General features: G+C 31.7%; 1 long non-coding RNA gene across 2 annotated transcripts in view; it reads right to left on the bottom strand.

Moving 5' to 3' along the window:
• Positions 1-632: 632 nt before the first annotated feature.
• Positions 633-15,742, bottom strand: part of LOC105252003 — a 31,844-nt gene continuing 16,734 nt past the window's right edge. For both annotated transcript variants that reach the window (XR_889257.3, XR_003122514.1), the window contains exons 2-3: positions 12,433-12,722; positions 633-1,044 (exon numbers count right to left, since the gene is read on the bottom strand). This is a non-coding gene — a long non-coding RNA (uncharacterized LOC105252003). The remainder of the gene's footprint in view (positions 1,045-12,432; positions 12,723-15,742) is intronic.

The raw sequence follows: 15,742 nt of genomic DNA, 5'->3' as shown, positions 1-15,742 counted from the left end.
CCACCTTACTGTCTTATAAAAATATATAAATTAATTTAATAATTGCTTTCAATTATCAATCAAACAATGATAGAATTTTCTTATCGATTGATTTCTTTACAGATTTTCGCTATCGATAGCTTACGCCTCTTCTGACCGAATCGACAAGCTCTTAAGACTTCCACGAGGCCCATTCACGAAGCCTGACGTCATTGAGGCCTCACTACTGGTTTGCGGTTTCGAATCTTGCGCTTGCTTATTCCCATATGTTATGTGTGTATATGTATGCTCTATGACTTTGTATATCAGCAACCGTTAGGCGGTAGCATCCGCCAAACACGAGCACGTCAGAATCTGCTGCAGCCATTGGCATCCGATTGCGTCACTTTTAACGCACACATATACGTGACATATCTGGGATGTAGACAAACGCGAGTCCTGGTTCGCGCTCCCGAGTCCTTGACGTATTATAAGACAGAAGAGAGAAAGAGAGAGAAAGAGAGAAAAGAGGAAGGAGAAAGATGAGCAAGCTCGAGTCACAAGAGACATGATCTTCCTCGAAGGAATCGCTAATAAATAACGCAGCCGTTAATTTCCTTCCCGGATCTGGTGATCCCATTTAAAATCATCAATCAACAATCATTTGTTGATTGTTCTCTCGCAAACACAATGCGAAGATTAGACGAGAAGAGATCCGCGGTAAAGAGTGGAAGGTTGACATTCCTCGCTAGGATTTCTGTGTCAAACGTCCATACGTATCTCGATGACAATGGTGACAGTTCGGAGAATTATTTCTTCTCGCTGTCACCGAGACTCCACTGAGATCTGTCTAGGTGGGCGTCTTTCATTAGCTGCATAAAATCGGCAATTATTATCGCATCGGCGCGATTCTCCTTTTTTGTTTCTTTCTTCCTTTATGCGAGCGCGTCGCCCGCGGGCGCGATATGAAAAATGGCGTCGTTCTATCCGGGCCTCTCACAATGTCGGCTTTAGAGACTTCACTGGCGCGATTATTGTGTGCATTACTTGTGGAGAGTCGCGTGGGGATGCACATTTTTCAGCTCGCTGTAAAAAAAGAGAAGACGCGAATGTGAACATATATATATGTATAAATTAGCGATCGCGAATATCGCGATTTAAATGAGACGTCGGGATAATCGTGTTGATGAAAGAAAGTCTAACAATAAGACTACAAAAATCGAGAAAAAATTATGCGAAGTAATTGTGAATTGATTATACGAGATTAAATCCGTCTTTTATTATCTAAATCTGTGAATCAAATCTGAATTATCCTCGCACAGGAAGATATAACTACGAAATTTTTGTCTTAACACATGCTATAAAAATATATTATCTATCTTTTTTATAATCTCTCTCTTCTTTACAACTAATTTTTTTTATATTTCTCTTTGTGATAACTTTATAATTATTTATATTTATATTAAGAAAAAATAAATATAATTAAAAAATTATATTTGTAGAGGTATTAACAAAAATATTTGTATTTGATAGGAATTATTCTTTTAATTATTAAAGGATTATATTTTGAAATTTACAATTAAATATCTAATTTTCATTATTCATTTCTATTTAATTTCTCTCTGTTGTATAAAATTTATTAAATTAGATTTTATAATTATATTAGAGTTAAATCTTTATCCGCATAAGAAGCAGAAAATGTCGATATTTTTATTAATAAGGAAAGTAAAGGAAGGAGAATATTCAGGTCGCGACAAACAGCTCGATAAGAAACACTTGAATATTATTAAGGAGAGTGTCCCTTCCCCTCCAGAAAAAAAAGGTACATATATAATCGCACAGAGAGCTGGTCCTGCTAGATCGTTTTTCGTCGTCTTCGATCGAAAACCCGTCGTCTCTCGACCGCCTTCTTTTTTTCCCCCCTTCATGCGCGCGACAGCGCAAACTGCGCTCGCGTACGGTCACTTTCTTTCTTTCGACGACGAAAAGGACGACGGCGAGTCGGTCACGCGCGCTTTTTCGCGCGACGTTCCACATCCTTTGTCCGCGCGCGCCGTAATTATATATGACTTCACGAACGAGATCATTCAATCCCGAGCCGCGAAGTCACGCGTGTCAAATTCCGCACGGTCACCCGTTCGTTTTTCCCAAACCGCAAATCGGTCGATGAACACCGAGCGTTTCGGAGCAACTCCGGAGAAACACCGGATCCAGAATGTTGATTTCCAACAACTTCCGAGAGAGATAAAATGTTAATTAATTATATAGAATTAAATTTCTTTCTTTGGAATCCCCCCCGAAATTGCAAAGTTCAAACTTCAAATTTTTTCAAATTTTTTTCAAAATTTTGCAAATTTTATTTAGTCACTTTTAAGGGCTTTTCGCGAGGGCAAGATCAGATTTATAATTGAATCTTGAAATTCGTTAGAGATCGTGGCGTGTTTTTTTTGCGCTCGTAACGTGATCAGGAGTAAGAAAAGAGAGATAAACGTCTGCGGATCGATTATTATCGCTCGCAGCAGCCGCGACAAAAGCTTGACGCGCATGATTGGGCTTTGTGCTCGGTTTCGTCATCTCCAAAACACTTGTCTACACTCGCGATTTAACTCACTTTGTCTCACTAACGATTTTTTGTTCAACACACACACACACACACACACACACACACACACATATTGTCTTTTTCGAAGACATTAATCCATCCAGTCTAGAAAAAAAATTATTTTTCTGCTTCGTACATATCCAGATGCAAAATCCGAATTACATAGAAAAAGAAGAAAGGAAAAAGGAAGAGAAAAAATTAAATAGGAATGAATAATAAAAAAATCAATTTCAAAATATAATATTGCAACTATATATATATATAATTTTTTAGAAATATAATTCCTATAATATAAATATTGGTTTATATTTTTAGAACTACAATTTTATCTTTATTCATTATTTATTTATATGAATTTGATATAATACATGAGATATGCACATAATTTTGTCTTTATTTATATATTTTAAATATTAATTGAATTTACATTTTAATTATTAATAATATTACAAAAAAAATAATTAAAAATAATATTTTTCATTAATTTTTCTTTAAACATAATTTATTCCTTAAACTAAATAAGAATATTAATTATCTTTTTTATTACATACATACATATAAACACACGCAGATACATACACATACATTTGCATATCTCAAGATTATACTTCTTTATCACTTTATCATTTATCATTTAATTATGCTACGATGTATAAAATATTTAATATTTTAATTGACTCTTTTTAATTTTAATATGTTATCTTTCTTACATTACTTTTAATAATATCTTTTATTATTTTTAGATTCATTTCCTTCATTATTATTTTTAGATTTATACATAAATTTAAGAAAATTTTGCAGTTTTGTTTTTTCTGTGCGAAGGTAATTCAGATCCTCTTCGCAAACTTGAATAATAAAAGACGGATTTTATTATTTATACTTATGTGTAATTAATTCATATAACTATTAAATATATTATTTAAAGTCTCTCTTCCTTTTTCTTTTTCTCTCATTACAAAATAACATTTGTTACAGAAATTCAAAGTGATTTATCCACACACAGCATATAATATAATTTATAATCGTTTATTTTATTGCTTTCTGTCTGAACGAAAGAGAAAAAAATAACTTTTCTAAAAAAAATTGCAAGTTTAAAATGACAATGATCACCGAAGAAAATACACATGTGCAGCTAGCACTCCATCACTCAAGAAACCTCCCCGTCGTACGAACACTTACTAACGCTCTTAACGTAGTTATTTAAGTAACTATGTTAACGCGCGGGATATTTTCTGCATTCCTCGCGCGAAACCGCGACGCAATCCGCAACTTTTTACCTCGACTCCGGCTACAGAAAGACGGACATTTCTCGAGATAATTGACGATCGAGCGTTCATCCGCGACGTTTTTTTTTGTTTACATTTTCCCCCATTTACGACAAATATATGTATGTTATAGGTATCGCGACCGAAAGACTCGCGACAAAATTTTGACAGGTGGATCCCCTTATCTTATTTTCAGACGAGTCTTAGCTTGCCGGTTAATTGGCCATGAAAGTCAGTTTTAATCAGGTCGATCGAGAGAGACGCGGCCCTTCTCTTGAATCCCCCCTTTCGTTTGTCGCCGACGTCATTATCGTTATTACCGCGCTCGTAATCCACGCCGGTTCGAGGAGACAGAGTTATCGGTATAAAGGGCGGTCGCGCCGTTGGTTTAGTTCGAACGTCGCCAGATAACGATCGTAATGCAAATTGCACGAATTCTATCGTATCTATCCATTCCCTCTTAAGCTAAAGGCTAACCGAGGGGATCGTGCGATCGCGATCGCGATGGAAAAGAGAGAAACGCGCTCGCGATGGCGGGAAAAAAAGCGCGTCACGCGCGCCGGCCGATCTCGTATCTGTCAGCAGATAATATCGAATTCCGATGGCGGCTCACACCCACTCTCCGCGTGGGTGAATTACACGCTCGTAGCGCGAGGGAAACGCGCCCCGATTCCATAAAAAGGATATTCGAGAGAGGAGGTGTAAATTTAAATTTCAGACATATACAGAGTGTCCCAGACTTAGATTCCTTTTTTTTATTTTATATTCATCTCTCTCGATATCGATATTATTGCGCCGTTCGCGGGTCCCTTGATGCGCTATCCCTGAGCATAAGAGAACGTAACGCGATTGGTAAACTTTGATATTTTATAGAGCCCAAATTACATCTTCCTCAACATTTTAGTATGAAGGTTTTCGTTTCCAAATGATCTCAGGAATTTACCATTAACGGCTGATTCGTTAAGTCTGGGACATCCTGTATAATATATTTGCAGAAGAGATATAAAATTATTTTTGCAACATTTTTCGAGGAAAGGAATATATATATAAACTATATATAATTATTTAAAAGTTTTTTTAAATAAAAATTATCTTAAGAAAGACAATTGTGAAGAATTAAAAAAATATTATTATACGAGAGGGGGAGGTTTTCTTGCACTCTGGTTACGAGTCTGGCGAATAAACGCCATTGCCGCCGCCTCCAACTTTATACATAAATCAATTTAATCGTGCGTACAACGCCGATAAGCATCGCGCCGAGCTAATGTAATCGTCCCAATGCCTCGTCTCTCGGTTCAGACCGCAGAGAGTAGTTTCTCTGCCTCGCAAAAACTTCGATTCGAAGCACCTCTTCCGTTCCCCGCGTCTCCCCCTTCCTTAATGCGACATTTATCGTCTTTTAGTCCGCGACCTGTCGTGCAACATACTTGCGAACGCATTTACACGCGTAACACGTGATTTATTATGTTTTTTCCCTTTTTCATATTGACATTTTTTACATAAATATGTATGTTTTATATAAAATTGTCAATCTGATCTAATTTGATTCCAATATTCGGAAACATAATTTCATTTTATATACTATATAAAAGAAAATTTGTACAAAATTTATAAAATAAAATAATATAAAATCTATTTGTAACAATAAATTTTATTTAATTTTTTATTTTATATAAATAAAATTTATTATTACAAAAATATAATAAAAAAAATTTATAATTTATAATCTATATAATCTATATAAATTACTTTCGAAAAGAAATAATATAAAAACTATTATTTGGCTTGCGTCTGAAATTTTTTACATTATAATTATCGCGTTTAATGGGTTAGGAGATTACTTCTTCGCCGAGAACATTTTCAATCTTCCGTGAACCGCGACTCTCGATTCTCTTCTATACAAAAACCGTGCAGTTATGTCAAAAGAAGGAGTTAAAGCGAGAGGCGTTCCTAGCGGCGGCGTTTATTCAGTCCCGAGGATTCCGCTCCTGTGGAATACACGAGGGCGGGGAGGACATTTTATGCCGGCCACGCTGGTACTTTCCTGGCCGCAATTAAGAGCGCGCAAAATCCAAAGCGAGCGGCCAATTAGATGAAAATGGAACGCGCTGCCATCGGCCGATTACGCATTCTTCTCCTCCGTCCCGCGGAATTCCGTAACAACGCGCCCAAACGCAATTCCGCAATTTCTCCGATTTTCGATTTCGTATAATTAACATTGATAATTTCGGCACAATAATTATTTGCATATGGGTTTGCATTAAAATCAATTATAAAATTATACATTTTAAATATGTTATTATAATTTAAAATTATGAATTTTAAAATTATATATTTAATTATTTCAAAATGTTAAATTATATTATTAAATTTATTTGTAATTAAATTTTTAATTATTATTTTAAAATTATACATTATTTATTTATTTAAATATTTTTATATTTACTTAAAATGATAAATTTTATGATTGTATACTTGTAACTTATAATAAATTTTATTTTTATATATAATAGATTTATATTTTAGAGATTAATAGATATATAATAAATTTTTATTTTATTTGATAAATAATATTTTATTTTCACACCCATTTAGTTTTTAGTTTATGTATATAATAAAATTATAAAATTATAAATTTAACAAGAAATGTTTTCTCATTTAAATTAAAATTGTAAACGATATGCAATTGCGTCTCGAAATTTTGGAAAATCCTCCGACCCACGAGTTTATATTTTTAAATTTAAATCCTTTTTTTATAAATGTAATTTTTTGTTGAAAAAAAATTGCGAGATTGAAATATAAGATAATTAAATAAATTTGAGATTAATCGATTTTCCAAGGCGCGATTTTTACTTGAAAAAGGTCGTTTACTCGAGGGTTTCTTTTAAAGTCTAACTGAGGTCATTGATGGTTAGGTTCAAGGTTCCCTGATATAATAAGCGGTGGTACAAGACTCCGGTCATTGAGGAAAAAGGAATCATTAAGTAGCTCATCCTGTGGAACAGGGCGCGCATGAATTATTCACGTGCTCCTCTCTTCCCCAATAGTTCGCTCGAGGAAAGTGAAACCTTCGGTCAAGTTCAACGACATCGACAACGAACCAGTCAAGACTGACGTCGTTTCTCATTCTGCTGTTAAATCCTTGTTTTTATTTTCATTTAATGGGAACAACACGTTATTGGCCGAGATGACATTATTCTTCAACAAAAAAATTATTTATGAAATATTTGAATAATTTGAAGAAAAAAATTTTGGACGATTTTGTCTGATTCTTAAAAGATCTCAGATTGATATACGGATTGAATGCGTTTTGAAAATAGATTCAATGAGATGATTCAATTTTTATCTTGTGCATATAGAAAGCCGCGTTCCAGTTTCGCAGGCTAAACGTGAAATATTATTCATACATACACATATGCACTCTGTTGGCATAACTAATTTTACTTATAATAAAAATCTTTTTTTTCTAAAAAAAGGAAAAATAGATGTCGGCCGTTAATGGGTCAACGCGCCAGGCGAGAATCTACGCGAGAGCCCCGGCGGCTGTTTTACTTTCATCTAAGTGTCGGGCCGAGAGAGGATCCGCGCGCGATTTTCTACGAGTCGCTTGAATTGATGTAGCTTCGTACGAGCAGCAATCCGCGAGCGCGTAGCGCGATTTATCGAAATCGTGCGACCGTGAAACGCTACGTGAACAGCTCGAGCGTTTCTTTTTAATCGCCCCCCGCGCAGGTTCTGTCTCGATACACGAAGAAAAGATGCACCTCCGCGACCTGCCTGGAAATTTCCCAAGATTTTGCCAGATTTACAGTATAGATTCCAATTATTAATAATTATTTTCGCCCCAAATAAGTGATCTAATATTACGTTTTAATTAAATTTCTATTTTAATTATTAAATAATTTTTACTCATTGAATTTATTTCTGTTTTAATCCCATTTAATGGATTCAAATAAAAATAAAATAAATTTTAATTTTTCTGCATTTTTATTTCTGTTTCAATTTTAGAGATTGAAATAGAAATAAAAAAACCTTGAAAATGAAGAAAAATTAAATTTATTTTAATTAATTCTTCTTATAAAATAAAATTTTATTTAAAATAAAATTTTATTTAAAATTTTATTTAAAATAAATTGAATTAAGAATATTTAATTAATTTCTTGATTCTATCTGTGATTAATCCAGAACTTTAAAAATCAAATATCAAGCAACGTTGCTTGGGTTAAATTTTCCATCTAAAAAGCATTTTAAATATTTGGATTGAAAATTGGGAAATTTAAAAAAAAGCATTAGAGAAAGCAAATGGGATTTGCTCGGATTTTTCGCTTGGAATCGCGTTTCTAAAATATTAAAAACTTCTATTCTGGATAGATTTTTCAATCGGAATCTATGATTCTTTCGAATATCCTTTTTCCGAATTAAATCCCAGAAATTTTTTACGCGTATCTCAGGTGCACTTTTATAAGATGTTTACGCGATCTCGTGCTTGTTATTGCGAAAGAAAATTTCGATGCGTAAATAATAGAGTAGCAGACGAGCCAGCGGAAAATTTTACGGCCACAAATATATTAGTCACGTTTATATCGCTACGGAGAGAAACGCTGCATGAAATACGGATTCCGATAATAGAACCATTAATTATATCCGTTATTATATACCGCGGAGCGATTTAATTTTCGCGCAAGCAAATCTTCGTGACAAGTCTCTCGATACATATTTATAACCAGGCCCAGCTAGTCCCGGTTATGTAAATCGCGTCGTATTTATAGTTATGCATAGTAACGAGTAGTGACTATTGTCGCGCGTTTAGTAGAACAACAAGTTTTGATTTCGATAATTTATATTAATACACGATTTATAAGACTTACGTATAAAATTATATTCTCATATAAGTTTCCCAACATTCGAGAAAATTAAATTTTAATACATCATTTTTTATTGCACATTGTTTGCGCATGTTTGCCGTTTTTGAATTTTTATTTGCACCCTTCTAAAAAAATAGTTACAAAAAGAAAAGTATTTGAAATCGATTCTCTCAAAATTTTTTTGTTAATAACTTTATCATTAAAGCAAAAATCTATAATAAATATAACGAATAAATTAATAAAAAATTAATTTAAAAAAATGAAATATAATTCAATAGCCTTCTTTCAAAAAAATTTTTGTTAATAACTTTATTATTAAAAGTATGTAACCAAAAATTTATTAATTAAGTTAATTATAAACTATTTAATTTTTATTCTCAGTTATATGCAAGCAATGTGCAATCAAATTATGTATAGAAATTTTATTATTTTTAATGCTAAGGGAGGCTAATTTAACGTAGATTGATTTAATCGAATAATCACCTTTAGAACGAATGCAAAATATTAAAAGAAATGTCAAAATATCCAGTATCATTAAATCGCGAGAAAATACAAATATTATGAATAATTAATGATAAATAATGAATAATAAACATGTAATAAATAAATAAATTGATATATTTTCCATTTAAATCTAGTATCAGTATAGTTTCGCTGCATAAAGGACGCGTAAAGGGTAAACGGTCGTGCGTTCGATAAAGATATTCAGACTGTTCAGACCGTTGCAGCGCGATTTAATTTCGCCAATTTATTTAACCGGAATTTAAACGGCGATTTACCATCGATTACGACATGCAACATGCCGACACGAAGTCCGCGCGCCGCGCGTTAAAATCTCCAGAAGCGTCTCTAGCGGAAACTTCGATGCTTCAGGACGTCGATGCAGTGATGTAAGCGACGCTCCCTACGCGTTTCGCGGAGACTTCAATATGCGTTTGGCTCGCTCGCTTAGAAACTTCAACGCTTGGCGTTGGCGTATTGCGTGCTGCGTCGTCGGCGTAATTGCATTCGTGTACTGCAATTTTGTAGAAATAAATGGGAAGAGAATTTAAAGTTTTAATAATATATCTTAGAAATATTTTTTATATATTATTTTATAATTATATATTATTTTATTATATAATTATATAATATAATTATATATATAAAATAAAATTTTTCATTATATAATTTTATTATATTTTTTATTATATGAATTATATAAAGTAATATAATTATTTATATAATACACAATATATACTTATATATATAATTTTTATATAATTATTATATATATTATATTATAATTATATTATATTACATATAATTATTACATATGGTATATATTATATTATAATTTAATTATTAAATATTATTTGATAATATTTTAAATGATTCTTTTTTTATATCTAATTGAGAAAAGATAATGATTCGTGCATCTTAATAAATAAGTTTTAATTTCGATTTGATATCCTTATTTTCCTTCTAATTAAATAATATTTTTATCTTCCCTTTATGGCATTACATGTCACGGCTTATTGGTGAGTTATATGTGACGGTATCGCGAAACGTGATAAACTCATTTAAATAACACAGAATCGATTCCGCGATGTCGCGTAATCGTAACTTTCCCCGCGTCGGTGAGAAAAATAGCGTTTAATTTCAGCCTGTCTCGCGCGCATCGCCGGCCGATAAGGTTTATCATTTTTTTCTTGTGATCGGTGGCGCGTAATTTATCTCACGTTTTATATAGACGAGTGTAATTTCATATCGATCGATACAATCTGCCAGCGTTCCGTTTGTGCGTATCGCGAGAAGATTGTATCGTTTGTCTCCCGGAACGCTATTGGTTCGCATAAAATAAAGTGTAGAAATTGATATCATATTACTTCGTTCTCGTAAAGAGAGAAAGAAATGACGCCGCAAATTTCGCGAAGAGACGAGATTCAAAATCATCGCAAAATTATCGTTCGATGAAAAGTTTCAGATATTTCCTTACAAGAGATAACATCGCGAGGAATTTTGAAATTTTTTATCAAGAATTTTTTCTATCCCCTTCCCCCTCCCTTTTCTCTCTTTCGAGTGAACGTGAGAAGCTCAAGTGAGGGAAGATATCGAATCGTCTTTCGATTAATCCGACATTGCGAGAAAAATATTAAAGTAGCTCGGACATATATCCCGCAATTAATTTCTCGCCCGCGGCGAGAATAAGCATCGGACGATATCGCTAGCAACGCGCGCGATATTCCTCGCGCTCGCTCGTTTTAGAAATCGCGTCGTTAATTCAACGCTGTTCGCATAGTTGGGCAGAGACTATTTGAAAGTGGCGATCGTGTGCAAGCTTGAGATATGATTTGTAGAGCGATATGAGGGAGAAACAATGTCCGGCGGCTGCCGCCGCTGAAATTGCATCCGTTTCGTCTAGTTGCTAAAGAATGCCGCGCATCCATTCATCTCACTTTTTAAGAGAATTTATAGTAGTAATTTATACTAAAATCAGATAAGAAGATTATTTTATCGTAAGTAGGAGAGAATTTAAATTTTGTAACATTAAGGATCAAGTGTGAATTTTTAATGGAAGGAAGACTTCATATATGAAATTTAAATCCACTTTATCTGTCATATGAATTTTCAAAATTAAATAAAAAACTTTTATTAAATTTAATTATTTGGATAAATATGATTATTATGATAAAAATATTGAGTTTAAATTGAACGAATTTTATAATAGTAGTAATTAACTGAAGGATAAGATTCTTTTTTTAAAAATATATATTAAATTTTTTAGAATGATCCAAATCTTTAAAATATATATTTAATATATATATATATATATATATATATATATATATATTTTTTTTTTTTTTTTTTAATTCTTTAGAATGATCCAAATCTTATCCTTCAGTTAATCATCATTATTACAGAATTCGTTCAATTTAAACTCAATATTTTTATCATAATAATCATATATTTAGTCAAATAATTAAATGTAATATAATTTTTTTATTTAATTTTGAAATTAAAATATATTTAATATATATTTAAAATTATTTCATTGAAAGAAAGAGATTTTTTCAAACTACAAAAAAACATAAAAGTTAATCTAAAAATTGAGATAAATGATCCAATCGAAGAAATAATGTTTCAAGATAATTGGGGTAATCCTGAATATTGTTGAGGTATCCCTTCAAAATCTCTAAAATCCCTCTTAAAATCCCTAAAAAAATTGAAGTAATTTTATTCGAACAAATATAAATTGAATACTTGAAAGAAAATTAGGTAATAAAGATATAGAATAATTATGGAAACTTAATAATAAAGTAAAAAGTCGGAAAGCTTCTTTTGAATAAAAGAATTATTACGTTCGCGGCATTTGATTATTAACTCGAATAAATGTTTCCTAAAATCGAATTTGTTTGACATGCAACCATGAGGTCCAAGTCTTGAAAATTTTTTTCAAGATTTCTCGAATCTTTGAAAATTTATTTCGCGCTCATGAAACATCGCAGGGCGGAGTAAGAAGTTATCAGTGACCCGATTCCTGCAACGATAAAAGGAGATAAATTGCGGACGCAGGAGGCTGCGGTTTACGACGAGTCCCGGAATGATCTTTAAATGACTGCAAGCACTGCAGAGCGATCCGAGACTTTCTCTCTTATGCGTCTCGTAAAATCGCGCGTTTTATGTAAAATCGCGCCGCTCTCGCGTTAAAATGTCGGCGAGAGGAATAATGTATAATACAGGACCATCGAAAGCGCATTACCTTTCTTCCTTCGTCTTGTGTTCCGCGTTTCGTTTACAGCTTCCGCTCCTGCAGATGTCACGTGATGCATAAAGATGTCCTAGGCATCTCTGGACGGCGCTCTGGATGGATTGCGTTCGCGATTTTCACGCAGAATATCGCGAAAGTATCTCCTTCGTGCCTGACACCCGTACACCGGTCGAGATGAGTACTTGCTTCCAGGAAATTCAAAGAACGCCGCGGGCTAATCGAGAGAGGTGAATTCTCGAAACGGTGCGATGACTTTCTTCATTCAAGCTTCTTTCGCTTTTCTATAAATAAATAAATAAATATATAATTATACATGTATAATAGTAGTGTTAATAAAGAAATACTAAGAATTCATAATTAATTTATTATTAATTTATATTTTATATTATTAATTAATAATTCTAATATTATTAATTTTAACTATGCTTTGCGAAAAATTTGCTGTTTCTTTAATTTGTCACTATTTTATGTGGTTTTTATGTGGTTCGAATAAATATAAATTTTTTAAAGTTTGGATAGATATCAATTATTATTCTATCTTATTAATTATATTAATATAAATTAGTATTTTTTAAATAATATTTAAATTAATACTATTTATTAATATTTTTAAATTATTATTAAATATATATATCGGTAGCTTTAAAGAAAAGTTGATTTCAACAAATGCATTTGCTTTTTTCACGAGAATATCGACTTGACAAAAATCAAAAGAAAAATCGATAGATTCTCAATAGATTCTCAAATAGATATTCAATAGATTCTCACAATAGATTCTCAAATAAATATTCATAAAGATTCATCTGTCGAATCGCATGATTCCATATTAAATATCAGATTTCAAAAATTTCGCCTTCATGAAACATTTATTCGAGTCATATAATGGAGTACCACGATTGTAAAATAAATTTCCTATATAATTTTACTATATCTTCGTTAAATAATTTTATTTAAATATTCAGATTATGCGTATTATTTTATATTTATTGAAACTTGAAAATTTTTAAGAAGTACATTTCTCTCTCTCGATACTTAGATCATCCCGATACTTATCTATCTTGAAACTTATTTCTCGATATTTATCTATCTTGAACATTATTTCTTCCATTGGATCATTTATTTTGATTGGTAAGTTAACTTTTCAAATATTTTTAGTTTAAGAAGAATCTCTTTTCGAAACAAATATAATTTTTTTGAGTTTTTGTTTTGAATGCTCAAGATTTTATCAATCTCAATGCATTTTATCCATCTTTATCCTTCATCTCAATAATTGAGTATAAATTGACGGAATTTTATTTTAATTCTCTCTCTCTCTCTCTCTCTCTCTCTCTCTCTCTCTATAACATGATTAATTGGGATGGGATTAATGGAAGATTTATTTATTGATTATGACAATCATACATGATTGATTTTTTAAATTATTCTATATGTTGATTAAATAATTTTATTTAAAATATTCAATTTAGATTGATTTTTTAAATTATTTTATATGTTGATTAAATAAATTTTCTTTAAAATATTCAATCTATATTTGTAAATTTATTGGAGTAAACTTAATATTTTTCCCTTAATATCTTTTTTAGAATTAAAAAATATATTCCATATTCTTTACCCCCACATTTATCTATTATCTCTTAACACATTATTTCTTCTATTGAATCATTTATCTCAATTATTAAATTAATTTATTTAACATTTTCAATTTGAGAATCTCTTTCTTCCAGATGAATAATTTTAAAAATATTTTTAAAAAATTCCTCTTTAGATTCAGATCTTATCCTCTATAATTAATCATGTAATGAAATTCTCTCGATTTAAATTCAATATTTTTATTCTAATAATCATACACATGATTGATTCTCGGGCAGAGACGACGCAATCGCGCGGACCCACGAATGAAATCATACGTTCGTCTCTTTCTTCTTTCTATTTGCGCTGGTGTCGGTCGTACATAGTGGTGCAATGCCGCACGTTGCACATTTCAATGATGAATGGTTGTAAACTCTCACGGATGGGCGCGCGCGAGCTTGGCTCGCGGAAAAGAAGGCAGAGGAAAAAAGAGAAAGAAAGAGAGAGACAGAGAGGAAGAAAGAAGAAGAAAGGAAAGAAGGACGTGGACCCGATCGACGACTTACATAGTAATTGCATTCAATGCAATTCGCGCGGCGCGTCGCGGCGAACATTGTATGTGTGTGTCTTCCGGGCAGGCGGAATATTATCGCGATTATGGTCGCGGCGTATGCACCTTGCGGGCAGGAACGTGATCGCCTAATTCCTATCTCGTTCAGAGTCCCATGTATAACCATGGAGAATAAATAAATCCTTCGCGCGCGAGAGGCCTTGAGAGTCGTACCGCGATTCAAATTCTCGAGATAAATCGAGACGATTTGCCGCAAACTGATACACTGCAAAGCTAACACGCCGCGTCTCTCTGTAAGTGTCAGGAGCTAGATAGTATACTGTTTCAGATGGAGCAATCAGACTCTATCAGATCGTTGAACCCGAGACGCTGAATTTCGAAAAAAATTAGGGACTCATTTAGATTTATTTGGTATTTACATATTTTGTTACATATATCACATATATTTTTATTACATATATTATATATTTTATTACATATATATTAAGAATTATATTATTTAGAAATCATATTGAAATATTATATTATTTAAAAATCATATTGAAAAGAATGGAAATATGAAAGTCAACATTTAAAAATCATATTGAAAAGAATGGAAATATGAAAGTTAACATGTGTTAACTGTGTTAACACATGTTAACTTTCATATTTCCATTTTAAATGTGTAATTATAAAAATATATTTTAACTTTTAATTCTTTTCATTCTTAAAAATTGTTCCTCTTTGTTTAAAAAATATCGACATTTATCACATATTCTTTTCGCGGATTTCTTTAGAATATTTATTTATTTATTTAGCATAATACACGAGGAAAAATCTATTTTATAAAGGAGAAAAAAAAGAATGACTTATAATAGCGTTAAAATAGCATAAGAAGAAAGAAAAGAGAATGCAAATAAAAGTAAATATAAAATTATAAAAATTAAAAAATATAAAAATTATTTAAATAAAATTGAATTAAATTTATAGAAGAAAACGAATAAAAATAAATACTTAAATAAACGAATAAAATATTAAAATAAAAAGTAAAATATTAAATAAAGAAAATTGAATTAAATTAAAAATAAAATAAATATGCAGAATATAAAATAAATTATCGTGAAGATGCGTGTTTTTTCTGAGAGAACGATTGATTAAACTAAGCAACGATGTGTTAAAATC

This window comes from Camponotus floridanus, unplaced genomic scaffold (genome assembly GCF_003227725.1).
Source record: "Camponotus floridanus strain SB8 unplaced genomic scaffold, Cflo_v7.5 scaffold155, whole genome shotgun sequence".
NCBI lineage: Eukaryota > Metazoa > Arthropoda > Insecta > Hymenoptera > Formicidae > Camponotus > Camponotus floridanus.
The sequence above is the reverse complement of the archived record's forward strand: the minus strand, read 5'-3'. Positions and strand labels throughout refer to the sequence as shown.